At 38.5% G+C, this 14719-nt stretch overlaps 1 pseudogene across 1 annotated transcript; it reads left to right on the top strand.

Annotated features, from left to right (window-relative positions):
- The first annotated feature begins 1247 nt into the window (after nucleotides 1–1247).
- On the top strand, nucleotides 1248–14275 carry LOC101699366 (S-phase kinase-associated protein 1-like; annotated as a pseudogene). Its single transcript, XR_015444516.1, has 3 exons — nucleotides 1248–1838; nucleotides 3052–5365; nucleotides 5461–14275. The product of XR_015444516.1 is annotated as an S-phase kinase-associated protein 1-like (transcript).
- The last annotated feature ends 444 nt before the right edge of the window (nucleotides 14276–14719 follow it).

The raw sequence follows: 14719 nt of genomic DNA, 5'->3' as shown, positions 1-14719 counted from the left end.
CAGAGACTTTTTCTAGGTAGTTGGCACACATACTCTTATTTTCATCTCAACACCTGGAAGATAAGGACTCATAGCAGCCTTCTTTGCAGATGCGGAAACTACAGCTTTTAAAGGCACAGCTACATTCTTAAAGTCATAGAACCCACAAGCAAAGGGGTCAAAACTCAAAATTGGCCAGGTTGGAATCATTAACACAAAGAAATTGGCAAATGCGTCTTTCTTTCTTTCTCTTTCTTTCTTTCTTTCTTTCTTTCTTTCTTTCTTTTCTTTCTTTCTTTCCTTTCTTTCTTTCTTTTTCTTTCTCTCTCTCTCCTTCCTTCCTCTTTCCTTCCTTCCTTCCTTCCTATTAGAACTAAAAATAAGAGACCATGATTCCTCCACTGATTATGCCATGCATTCACATTTTTAAATAAGAAACCTTGTTGAGTATCTACTAAGCAGACCATGCAGTAGGTATAAGAACTATAGAAGTAGGCAATATATGATTTGGGGGTGAGAAGAGACCCTACCAAGTTTGAGAAGCTCCCTGATCATTTTTCTGCCTAATACTGAGACAATGAATAACTTTGAGGTCATTTCACTTGAGAATGAAGTATTTTGAAGTCACTCCTAAGAAGTCACTAAATCTTTTCTAAGTGTTTCAGAAGCTTGTAGCTAGTTCATCTCAGAACAAAATCTTTACTAAATAGCAGGAAAAAATCAAGTCTCTAAAGCCTGAAAATATTTTTCTTTGTCCTTCTGTCACAAGCTTTATTATTCTTTCTCGGTGGCTTTTCGTTCCAAAGAAAGAAGCATAGGGTAATTCCCTTGGGTAGTTTGGGGCATTTACTTTTGCTTGTGCCTTACAAATTGTCCAGGAACAGGTTCAGGGAAATTTCATAAATGTTATTTGTCATTTGTTCATGTCCAAATATATGATTTTCTGTTTACCTTACCTCTTGATCTACTTTTTATTCTGTAGCTTTGTGTCCAGAATGAAAAATGCCAAAGGGAAAAAGAGACTGACATATGTTATACGACTCTAGTACCCTATTGGCTGGAGCTGGAGTCTGACCTTCTGGTACTGCCATGATCTGTGGAATGACCTTGAGCTATCATTTTCCTAATCAATGTGTAATAGGATGGTGTTTCCACCCACAAGGGCACTTAAAGGATTAACCTGAGCCTGCTAGGATACTTTAAAAAGGTAAAGAGAATTCGTTATTATTAATCCAGTGCTGAGCTAGTCCACCAGACAGGCTCTGCATTGTTTAGAGTATGGAAAGCCTTGGATCTCTTACCTCTGAGAATCATGATCAACTCAAAAAGATCTAAAACCATGACTGCTCAAATTTCTTGTTCAGGATCAGTCAGTGCTGCGGTTGCTCACAAGAAACAAAGCAGGATCAAGTTACATCCGCAAAGACCTGGGTCATGACAAATGTGACTCTGATGTTCTCAGTCAGGCAACTTAGAAATAGAAAACAATAAGAGAGTGAACCCAAGACCTCAGACATGACTGTGCAGGAGTCAGTAAAGAGACGAGGGAATTGCAGATGTTTCTGTATCTATTTCTTTTTAGGCTTTAGTTCTTTACCTTTGCTGATTCTTCTAGGTTGCTTCATTTTTAAGCTTCCTCATTCTTAAGCCTCCTCATTTTTAAGCCTTCAATTTTAAGTCACTTTAAAGATTCCAAGCATTTTTTTGGAACTCTTGCACTGTGATACATCCTGGGGATACACTGGAGACAAAAATGTAATTTCTTTTCCCAAAGGACCACATATTCCATGGGAGAGGAAGAGAAGGAGAGAAAGAATATCAGCAGAGTACAATAAGAAAGTTGATACAGCTGGACACAGGTAAGCAAGAGCCTGGGGGAGGGATCTCTAAGCCAAGCTGATTGGGTCAGGGGGAGCATCCTGGGAAAGGTAATATCTGAGCTAGTTTAAGGACAAACAGATATTAGTCAGATGCATGAGTGGGGAAGGGATATTTCCAGCAGAAGGAAGAGACCATGTACAGAGATGTAAGAGAAGAAGGTACTTTAGAGAGCTCCCAGTAAAAAGCTGGAGCTCAGGAATTGATCAGACAGGAGCCATGGGATGGGTAAACAGAGGCCAGCCCTCCGTGGGCCATGCTGGGGGAAGAAAGGAGTCCATTAAAAAGTTTAAGTAGGAGATGGTCTTATTAGAATTGTGATTTAGAAAATATTTTAAAATAATTACAATAGGAAAATTAGTTAATACCTATTGAACACTTATATGTCAGGCAGTAAGTATAGTACTTTTCTTGATATAATAGTTTAGTCTCACAATAGTCTCACCCAAAGACATAAGTTTAGTAGTAAGGTGTTGGGCCAGGGTACAAACCCCATCAACTACTATGCTATAAACGTATCTTGTGCTGTTATTTCTCAGTAATCACTACTAATCATCACTGCTAATTTTTTTCTTATTGTTTTTCAGTTTTGAGCCATATACTATTGCAATTTTCATGCACAAACAAGAGATCTGACTTTGTGGGGAGAAAAAAAAAAACGATTTGAATTATATAAGATCTAGGGTTTATAGACAGAATACTCCATATGGACTGGATTGCTGTTTTTGCCCTCTGGGACAGTTATTGTGTGGTCCCCTCAATGAAAATAACTGAGAGGTATTTTCCTTTGTTTCAATCCTAACTTCTGCTTGGAATGAATCTACAGTAGTACCTAGTGTAGGCTTAATTTCTGGATTCCAAAATAAGCTATCCTTCCCTTAGAAGGTTATGGGAGAGGAAACTAATTTTTAAATGTCACTTGGAGCCATTGTTTTGAATCAGATTCCTAGTTAACAGGGACCATAATTCAGAAAAATCAAATCAGAGTTAAGTGAGTAATTATTTTTTTAAAAAAGAAATATTTTTTCATTCCTAGAGGGCAGATCTTAGTCTTTTAGAAAATCCCCCAATTGTACAGAGTTCATGAGATATACCCACAAATATCAAATACTACTTTTATTCAGTCCACCAACTATTCCTGAACACCTTTATGTGCCAAGTGTCATGCTAGTTAGTGTCTGTTTCTCTCTCTAGGTCTAATGGAGGAGCTCAAGGTCACTGATACTCTTTCAAGGACTCTGATACTCTTTCAAAGTATTTAACATTTTCATCTCTCTGAACACTTCCATCCTCCTACTGTTCATCGACTTGAAGCTAATTCTAAAACACTTTTTTCCAGTTCTTTTTTAACCAGGAATTGAACTCAGGACCTTGCGTTTGCCAGGCAGGCATGGTGCCACTGAGCTAAATCCCAGACCTTTTTTTCCAGTTCTTGATCACCACTCTTATTTGGATAAAGAAGATAATGGCTCCTAACTTGGGCCACTTGACTGAGTCAATTTGTTACCTATCCATCCCTGCTCTTATTTTTTCCATTTGACTAACAAATGACTAGGCATTCTCTGGTCTGTGCTGTTATTATTGGCCTTTGGAAGAGTCATTGAACTTCAACCATTTTCTAAAGGGAAAACTGAAGATTTTTTATTTCCACCATTTGGAAAGAATCACTGTTATTTTAAGCATTGAAAACAGAAATATCCTAAAAGAAATGTCAATTTGTTTTTGAGAGAATCTCTGATAAGCCCATGTACTTGACCACAATCCAACCCATTCCTTCTCCAAATGTACTAACTTTTCCTTGGGAGGATGAAAGTTGTAAGAGCCCAAGTGCGATGCTTGAGGATGAGTTGTCATGGAAACACAGCAAGCATATGTGTGCTTCTCATACTCGCTTTTCAACAGAGGAAGAGGTGAGTAGGCACTGCCTCAGAATGAGAGGGACAAACTGATGAGACAGTCCCAAATCAGAGTTTTGTCCTTTTGGTGTTTTTCAGGACAGCTCATCTTTCTCATTTCTGAATGGAAGAAGACATAGAGAACTGAGAGGAAGGAAGGCTTGGAGTCAATTTTAGGTTAGCTATATTCTCCTCCTTTTTTCTCTTTTCTCTCATTTTTTCTATCTCCTCCTCTTGTTTCTTACCTCAACATGACCATACCTAGTAGTGATATACTGATCTCTTTTTCACATTCCTGAGAGTTGACAAGCTAGTTCCTCAACTGCCACCTTCACTCCCACGGTCATCACTAACCCCAAGAGACAGGTCAACCTCGTGAACTGGAAAGACAGGCTGTGCCTTTTACAAAGAAAAGGAGGGCAGGCTCTGAAAGAGAGATGCCAATTTCAGCAGCTCCTACTTGTAACATCTCAATCAACTTTTCTGAGGATATCATTTCTAGCATTCGTGTGTAGTGCAGCAGATGATGTCACCTTGATTTTACTGGAAAACCATTTCATCATCTTTGTCTCACCAAGGCCCAACAGAATGCCAGGCCACAATGAGTATTTATGGCATTGCCTGCTCAGCCCTGCCCAATTACTTTGGAAACTGTCTGTCCTGCCCAGCACTGTTTGATGATGATAAGACACATTTTAAGTTGTGCCATGTGTCTTCTCTTTCATTGTTTGGGTTTGGGATCACAAGCTGGCAAAAGCTAGAGGACATAAAGCTTAGAAGATGCCCATAGTCAGGTTTTCCACATGTGGAAATAAGAGAAAGAAGAATACAACATACAGAAGGAGATAGAATCTTCACCACATCAGGTCCCTGGATACAGTAGTTTCTGGGATGTGCTACATCTTTGCCCAGGATCCTTCAGGTTCATGTCCAAGTTTTTCATAAGGCATGAATTGTGTTTCTTCCATTTACAACCAGAAGGATTTTGACTATTCCCAGGCCCTTAGCCGGTATGTGGTAAACACTTGCTGAATGACAGTTGAGTGGTTTCCTAGTGTCCAAATGGGGAGTGTCATAAGACTAGAGGATGTTGGAATGGCTTCATCTGCCGCCGGCCTCCTTCCTCTGGGCTCGTCTCCTGCTCCTGTCTCCCTGAGGCTCGCTGTCCTCTAGAGACCAAGCACCATGCCTTCAATTAAGTGGCAGAGTTCTGACAGAGAGATATTTGAAATTGATGTTGAAATTGCCAAACAGTCTATGACAATCAAGACCATGTTGGAAGATTTGGGAATGGATGATGAAGGAGATGATGACCCAGTTCCTCTACCAAACGTTAATGCAGCAGTATTAAAAAAAAGGTCATTCAGTGGTGCACCCACCACAAGGATGACCTCCTCCTCCTGAGGATGATGAGAACAAAGAAAAGCGAACAGATGATATCTCTGTTTGGGACCAAGAGTTCTTGAAAGTTGACCAAAGAACCCTTTTTGAACTTATTCTGGCAGGAAACTACCTAGACATCAAAGGGTTGCTAGATGTTACATGCAAGACTTGCCAATATGATCAAGGGGAAAACTCCTGAGGAGATTTGCAAGCCCTTTAATACAAAAAATGACTTTACTAGGGCTGGGGATTTAGCTCAGTGGTTTCGCCACCTGCTGCGCAAGTGCAAGGACCTGAGTTCGATCCCTAGTACCAAAAAAAAAAAGACTTTACTGAAGTGGAGGAAGCCCAGGTACGCAAGGAGAACCAGTGGTGTGAAAAGAAGTGAAATGTGCCTGACACTGTAACACTATAAGGATTGTTCCAAACACTAGTTGCACTGCTGTTTATAATTATGGATATTAGACAAACAGTAGACAAATACAGTAGCAAATCAATTGTACTAGCATAATATTGTTCTCATTGCATGTGTAGTTTCAGTACAGATTCCAAACCAATGGCTGAATTTCTTTTAGTCTGAGAAAATATTCTGAATAAAATGGAACTGTTGGCTCTCTATAGAGAGTTGACATTTTGAGCTTTCCCTCTTTTTGTAAAGTGATTTCTGCCTGGTTTATTGTCTAGCTGACTTTAGTGAGCTTTTAAAAGTTGGCATTGTAAAAAAACAACTTGCAAAAAGTTTTATGAAATAGAATTAACAAAATATTATCTTTATTCAGAAGTTGGAATCTGGAAAAAGGCTACTTGAAATAACTGTTCCAAATTGAGTTATATAGGATATCTTCCAGCCTCCAGAGTCAAGCAGTATCACTGGTATTGATAGGCCTAAACGTAGCAGGGTTCCCTTAGTTGGACCTGAGGTCTTATTTTGTTTTAAAATTTTTAATCTTCTCAGCTTTGAGTATGTTGCCTAGAGACTCAGTAACTGCCAAGTTTGTGGTTTGGGGAGAAATGTAACTAGACAGTTTGTTAGCTTTTCAATTAAAGACGACACTTAATTCATGTGGTATGTCATCTTTCTCTAATCACTGTTTTCATGTGAGGAAAACTATTCACATTACTTGCATGTAAAAAGTAATTTAACCTTCAATATTAAAATATGTGTCAAAACCCAGAAAACATCCATCATGACTGTAAGATACTTTTAATAAAAGGTATGTTACATAGTAGGTAGTAAACAATTTGCTTTTGTGGATTTAAATATCTTTTAAATTAGTTAAATTTGATAACAATTATTTAGTTTAAAAAGATTCTTGGGCAGTTCATGTCCTAGCTCACCAGAGACAGCTGACATAATCAGAATGCAGTGATAGGCTCTCTCTCTCCTAATTGTCATTTATGTGGTTAATGGGCCATAGTGCTTCAGTTCTGAACACAAAATTGCACTGCCATTGTTTGTAACTTCCCCTCTACCATAGAATGAGTTTTGATGGCTTGAAATGGCTCTGATATTTTGACTTTTTTCTCCCCTACTTGAGCTCCTTGTTTTCTTCTTTCTTTCATAGTTATCATCATCTGTATTCACATGTAATTCTATTGTATTCTCTTTACATTTATAGTGAGCCATTCTGGCTAAGCTCATCACTTGATAGTAGAGTGCTTTTACTTCATTTCTCACTTGTCCCGAATTCTCCTTAACCTAGTAAAGTCCAGAGTCTCAACATAAATTCTCATTTGTTTTCTGTACCAGAGGTAGCAAACTGCAACAGTTGTGGGTCATATCTAGCTATTTTGGCAGTCTGAGCTAAAATGGTTTTTACATTGAGAAGCGCTGTTTAAAATAAATATCATATTAAATAAATTTTTTAAAAGGCTGGAGGATGTTGAAAAGGACACTTGACTTATCCCTCATTCCTGAGAGGCACCCCTGCCAGGGAGATAGTGCTCCTGTCTTTAAAGTCCTCTGAAAGATAATCTCCCTTGAGTGTTTAACAAAGGAATGGAGAAGAACATGGAAAACCATGACATCTCAACTCTCTCCTTCTTCCCTAAATGTCCTTTTAAGTTTTGTTCTTATTGATGATTTTCCAGCTTTTATTTTTAAAAATGTCATTTTAAATCTTTAGCTCTCATCCCTCTCTATATTTCACCTAATCTAAAATCTATTTTTATTCCCACTGTTCACCTTAAGATCACATCCGTCATTGTTCTCAGAGATATGCCATATTACCTCCCAGAGAGCCAGGGAAGCTCATCATAAAGGGTTATGCGAGGCACATTCTTCCAACCAGCAATAATTTACTGCAGGCCTTGTACATGGCAGGCACTACACTAAGAGCTAAAGCATTAAAGGCAGGCACTAAAGCATTACAGCTAACTACTCAGAGAAAATGTAATCTAAACACAGTATAATGACATTTTTCTCGTCTGAAATTGAAATAATTAAGGCTATTGTCCTTATTTTCTTCATTAATTCATGGTCTGTTGACTTATTCAACAAGTATTTTTGAGTTTCTGTCTTGGGTCAGGTATTGTTATGGATCTGGGTGTATAGAGCTAAACAAGTTCCTTGTTTTCTAATGGGAAAGACAGAAAGAAGCAAGTTAACAATTAACTAATAGTTTCAGGCAGTTTCAGACAGTGGTAACAGCTCTGACTAAAAGAAGCAGAATAAGGATTAAGCGTCTTGATCTGGGTAGGCTATTATAAATGACATAAGCAAGACTACTTCTTTGAGAAGACATTTAAGTAGATACCTGAGTTCCCCACAAGGATGAACCACACTGAGATCTAGTGGGATAGAAGTCCTGCCAGATTGCCTGAGAAATTTGACTAGTTGGTTTCTGAGGCTCTTTCTAGATAATTTCTCTATAATTTTAATGGTCCCACCTACTTCTTGTTTTATAATAGTTTTATGTTTCCTTTCAAAACTGTTACCAGCATTTACCAGTAATTTTAGTAGTGGAGACTGTGTCAATACTTGAAAGGCTGATGGCTGTAGCAGCTTATACCCCTATCTATGGATGCCTTCATGGTACTTAATGAAAGCTACCATCTAAGAAGAATAAACCTAAGATGCTAGACAGAGAATTTCTGATCTTTCAGGAAAAAAGAAATAGCTTTTGGGTGCACTAAATGAGCACACTTGTGTTGTCATTAATTTGTTATAGTAAAAGCCTCAATTTCTTCATCAAAAGCTTTGGAGTGGTCACAACTGACAAGGTATTATCCCTATAATTTAAACACATGGAAAAGTAATTCTAGTCCAAATTGCTCCACAACCAAGTCTACCATGTGGCTGGTGTCTTTTGGCTGTATTAGTTTTTCCTTCTGCAAGTCACCCTGAGACTACTTCTCATATTAAATTCTCAGATTGAAGATATCTGGGCTACACTAAAGCATGAACTTACACCATTCATATGAGTGCCAACTTGTTTGTTTTCTTTATTCAGTGATGGTGCATATTCTAGTGAAGTGCTCTACCACCAAGCTACATCCCCAGCTCGTAAATGTCAGCTTGTAGTTTAAATTCTAAGGCGAGATGCTCCTCCCATCTCTCTCCTTTAGGGTCAACACAGAGACATGCCAAGATGAATTTTTCCCATCCCTCTCTGCATAGTGAGTTTATTTCTTTGGTGCTTTAACTTTATATAAGGATGTCCTATTAAATTCCTCATCTTGGCATTGTTTTCTTTATCAGTACATGAAATAATGGTCCATATTTTAATTGATGGCATGTTACATTGGGCAATACATAGTAATTAATTGGAAAGCATAGCGCTTTGGAGATAGAATGCAAAGTGACTATGTGAAATGCGAGTGTTACAGCAGAAAAGAAAAGCTACTGAAAAAGGATATGGAAGAAAACAAAAAGGCTAATTCATAATCTATAGTCAACCAGAAAACAATAAGAATCTGATCTTGACTGATAGGCATGCCAACTATTGCTGGTTATAGGGAAATTTAGAATCTCAATGGAGAAGTTATATGACACTAGTGACATCATGTACTTTGTGGTAGCACATTAAAGACCAAGACACTGCTAGGAGACTGGCTGTAAGAGTTTGTGGAACACAACAAAGGTTCAGTGTGTGTGGTTCCTTGTTCTTTCCCTGGAAGGGAGAGCAATTTGTGTGGGGGAGTTTATCCACCATTTGTTTTTTGTTTGTCTCCCACACTACATATAAATCCCACTTAAGGCAGGGATTTTGGTCTCCTTCACAAAGTCTTCTAGTGCCTATAGGGAGACCTGACTCAGAAGGAGCTTGACATATGAGTATGGACTGAGGTGGCAGGTCTTGAGGGAAAAGCCCAGGCTATGAATGTGATTGGCTGGCGCTTGAGACCTGAGTTTGCAATGCTAAGGAGGTCCTGTTAGCAAGTCCAAACTGAACAGCGGGAAGTTCCAGAAATCTTCAAAGTGGGAGCCAAGTTGGAAGTGAAGCCAAATGGAGCAGGAAGTAGGGGAGCTGATGTGTGAGGAGGACTGGAATAGGCAGAGGGAAGGAACTTGGAGGAGCACCCTAAGCTAGAGATCAGGCCTCACTTCATTCCTCCCCAGTCCCTGCAGCCTCTGCTGTGGGTGTGCTGAAGTCTGGGAAAAGAGCCAGCATGTAGTGAGCAGAGAGGTTTCAGGGAACAGGAATAGATGCATTTCATAGACAGAAACAAAGTAACTCACAGAAACAAAGCTAGTCTCTATGGCTTTTGGCCTGAATATATCCTTTCAATCAATGTTTTGAGTCCTTACACAAACAATTTTCTCTTCCGGAATTCTTCCATTGCACTGATGCTAGCTTGGGAAAGTTTTGTTCAAGGCCTCACTAGAAGGTTACTTCCATCATGAAACCTTGCCAGTTGTGTGGTCCATTGTTAGTCATTACTTGGGAGTGTTCCCCAAAGCATTTTGCACATACCTCTGCTGTCACACTTATCATATGGTGTAATCCACTATCTGTCTCTCCCATTAGACTGTGCATTCCTACAGAAAAGTATTATGTATAAATCCTCCTTGTAAGCCTACTATAAAGCATAGTATCTGAATATCTGAGAAACCCAAACAATGAATAAATGAGCAAAGGAAGAGGACAAACATTCAGTCTGGCTGAAATATCTTGTTAACCATGACCTTCTTTTAAAAACCAATACTGCCACATTTTTAAATTCTTGTCAATTCTTTTTTTTGGTACCAGGGATTAAACTCGGGTCCTTGCGCTTGTGCAGCAGGTGGTGAAACCACTGAGCTAAATCCCTGGCCCTCTTGTCAATTCTTAATAAGTTACCCTGTTGATTCTTGTCTAATAATCTACAAATGATAAGATTAAAAATCTTACATCAGCATGGGACAGGGATTTCTAAGCATAGAAAGCAATCTAACAGCCTCCCCCATACAATTTCAGATGTCAGGTCGTACTGCATTTAAAATTAATTGATAATTTAAATTTATTGAGAGTTGTGTACTAAAGTGTTACTGTAAGTGGGATCTTAAGTGTCTTATAAAAGCCCATGTGTTAAAGGCTTTGGTTCCCAGCCCGTGGTGATACTGGGAGGTGGCAAAACCTTTAGGTAATGAGCCTACTTGGAGGAAGTTAGGTCATTGCGGCATACTCGGAGGGAATCCTTGGGCCCTGGCCCTGTCCTTTCCTTTCTCTTTGCATTCTGGCCACAAGGTGAGGAGCTTTCCTCCAACACAATGTTGTATGTCTCCACAAGCCCAAAGCAAGAGAGCCAACCAAAAATGGAGTGAATCCTCTGAAATCATGAGCCAAAACAAACCTCTCCTCTCCTTGATTATCGCAGGTATTTGCCACAGCAATGGAAAACTAACCACAGATTCTTTTCATAATTATATTATTTAATCCTCACAGCAACATATGAAGCAGGCACTATATTGCTGTCCTGATGTTATAGACAAAGGAACTAAGGTCTAGAGAGGCCCATTATTTGCCCATGTTTACATCATCTGAACTGGAAATCAGCCAGCATGACTGCAGAGCTTCGGCTTGTACCCAGTATGGCTTGTCAGCTAAATAGGCTGACCTTTTAAATCAGATTCAATGCAAGTATTCTTTATAATTCATTTCTGGCGTCCTAGGAAACCTTCTGTCTTCTCCTCCACCCTGGGCCTGAGCTAGTTAACTGTCTTAATGTTCTGTGCCCACATCTAACACAGCTCTTCTAACATTTTATGGAGATTATTTATTAACCTACGTCTAGTGTCCAATTACAGCACAGATTTCTCAAGGACAGAGAATGGTTACATTCCTTGTTGTATCCACAGCACCCAATACAATGTGTGTTGCTTAACAGATTTTCAGTGAATGTTTTTTGAATTAAACCACATGGAGAGAAACTCTAGGTTAACTCATTGTCCTTTGGGACAGCTATGTTTGCCCCAGGAATTCGTATTTCTCTTCTTATATCCAAGAGTTTCTCAATATTGAAACTGAATGCCCCACTTGTTTAACATAGAAATTTCATAATTCTCTTGAAAATCATTAATAGGCAAAAGGCAATCAATAGTTTTTAGTTAGAGTTCATTTTCTATACATTCCTCCCTAGCTGAAAAGACTATTCAGATTTCCTTCCAGCATTTTATATTACAAAGTACAATGTTTAAAATCTATGTGTATATACGTATGTATAGCTAAAAAGTTTGCTTAGATTTACTTTAATCATTTTATATTATGAGCACAACAAAAATATTTCAAAATATATGTATATGTAAACTATTTCAGTATTTAATGTCATTTCTAAGTGTACACTCCTTGCCCATAGATCATGATATGGCCCCCTGGTAATCTTAGGCTTCCCAGTTTTTCTGCTAGCAGATTCCCTTCTGCAGACAGAATTTTTTCTGGTGACTGGGCTCTGCCATAGGTAACTGGGTGTCTAATATGATGAATCCCTGCTCTTGATACTTCCAAGTGCTGTGCTGCCTGCCACACACACATTACTCCATGCTGTTGGGCTCTAGGTACTGACCAGAATTCCAGGACTGACTGCTACAGGACCTGCTCACTGATTTTGTTATGCTTTTGGGTCCAAACTGCCTTCCTACTCTCTACTCTGCATCTCCATGCCATATCTATCGTGATGACAAAAATAATGCCAGGACCTGGCTACCTCTGGCCTTTACTTGCCCTCCCATTCTAGAGACATGATCCATTGCAATAAACTGAATATCTAACAGGAAGGGAGATAGATAAGAGGCTTTTGCCTACAGCAAATATGGAATATTTTCCACCCTGGGAAAACCCAAAAGATAACACTTGGCTTTGTTTGGTCTGTAGCCAGTTCTACACCTCAGAAGGTAGAAAATTCCAAAGAGGGAATTGTTCTTTTGAATTTAACTCCTAACAAGGATGAAGTAATTAATTAAAATGATATCTTAAATACTGTACACAATGGGTATTCACCATCAGAAGCAGAGTAGGGAGTGGTTAGAGCTCCAGCTATGTATTAAAAAACACCTAAGTTTATGTCTTAAATTAGTGTGCACTTAGGCAAAGTATTTAACCTTTTGATATCCATCTTCCTCATTCATATTAAAGGAATAATGTCACCTACTTTACAAGTTTTGTAAGGATAAAATATGAATTCACTAGCAGTGTGGAACATATTATAAGAAATGCAGTAAATGTCCATCGAATCATCTTTTCTTACAGTACACAATATGGGTTTGATAAACATTAGCTTAAAAAGTCATATTTCAAAATGTTATCATTCCTTATACTGTTTTTTAAAGGTGGAAAGATTTTATTTTCTACAGTAGTTTCAATGAAAAAGAGAAACAATTTTATTTAGTCTGACTCTTTGAACAAATGAGAAAATTAAACCTATCAAGAAGTCCATTCTTAAACATTCTACTTACTCTTCCTAATCTAGGACCCTGTGCCCAAGCAGATATAGCCACTTAGAGTCCTGCCCCTTTGGCTTACCTGTGATTCATAAAATTCTTAAGGGACAGTTTCGGGCCATCTGGGATTGTCATAGTTCTTGGTTTTACCTAAGGAAGAAAGTCTCATTTAGAACATTGGCCATAACAATATTCTGATTTAAATAATAATATACCACCTTAGCAAACTTGAGTTGTGTTTGACAATAAAGTCATCTATACATCCTTATGTGATATTAAAAAAACCCAAAGGGTACCGCTCTGCCATCATGTCATAGCATCTTTTTTCTTCTCTGGTGATTATATTTTGATTATATATATATATATATTTTTATTATGTCTTGAGATTAGTAGGCCTTCAAAACCTGTTTAGATCATCCCCACATAATCTTTAGGTCTCGAGGTACCCATTACTTTCTCATGGCGATGACTGGGTCTTGGAATACTGTTTGGTATTCAGTGCTCTGCCTTCTGTCCTCAGGCCTCCTCTGTTGGAGACTCATAAACATTTTATTGTATTTACTTGCTTAATGTCTAGCCTTCCTGACGAACTTTCAGCTTCATAATGACAGAGGTTACATCTCTCTTTTTGTATTTGCAGCTCCCAAACTTCTTACTTAGGATATTTAAAAATAAATTTGTGAATAAATGAGCCACTTTAAAGCACACTTGAAAATTTCAAGGGTGCCCTTCATATAAGCTAGAATCAGTGTGAATCAGCATTTTTCAAATTTGTTTCTAGCACTAGATTGTTGATTTTTTTATTTTTGTCGTGGGCATTGTTAGTGTACAGAAATAATGTTTGTATATTGACCTTGAGTCCTGAAGTTCTACTATGTTCACTTATTAGCTCTGACTTTTGTTGGGCTTTTGTTATTGGTGTGTGTGTGTGTGTGTTTCTGTGTGTTTGTGTGTGTATTCCCCAGGATGTTCTATATATAAGATCATGTCACTGACAGAGAGAGAGAGAGAGACAGAGATATTTACTTCTCCTTTTTTAATATTTATGTATTTTATTTCTTTGCTTGTTTTAAAGTTTTAAATACCCCAGCTGGAATATACAGTGCGATGTTGAATAAAAATGGTGATTACAAACATCTTTGTCTTGTTCTTTATCTTAGAAGAAACTATCAAGTCTTTCACCATGAAGTATGATGTTAGCTATAGAATTTTCATAGATACCTTTAATTACATTGAAGAAGTTCCTTTATATTCTCAGGACTCTTTTAAATCCTCCCACTCAATTCACTGCTGAAAAATGAGAGGTGTCATAGTGACTGTAGCAGCTCCCCAGTAGGGCATCAAAGATGTCAAGTGCTTCTGTATATGGTGAGAGTATTTCCTGCTTGTTTTCTAACTGACTGTAGTTTCACACCAGCTTCTGACAGTAGTAGGGAAGATTCCTGGCTACTTTTGTGTTTGAAGACTTTCTTTTTAGAAGCGACAGAGAAGGTAAAGCCTCAGTGTATGGGTTCCCTCCTGTCAGGTCTGGTGCAAGGGCAAAGGTCAGAGAAGTAGTCCTGAAAAAAAAGGGACAGCTGCTCAAGTGCCAGGTGTGCCAACTGGACTAGCCATCTCAGCACTGGAGTCAGCACATTCTACAGAGATTCCAGGAATTAAACCAGAAGGAACCCCAGGCTAAACTCCAGTCAGTGCTAAGATCAAACCCTGTGGTCCTAATGAAGTG

The sequence above is a fragment of the Heterocephalus glaber genome, unplaced genomic scaffold (assembly GCF_053883595.1).
Source record: "Heterocephalus glaber isolate CG9 unplaced genomic scaffold, H.glaber_assembly_v1.0 deba00001600, whole genome shotgun sequence".
Taxonomy (NCBI): Eukaryota; Metazoa; Chordata; class Mammalia; order Rodentia; family Bathyergidae; genus Heterocephalus; species Heterocephalus glaber.
The sequence above is the reverse complement of the archived record's forward strand: the minus strand, read 5'-3'. Positions and strand labels throughout refer to the sequence as shown.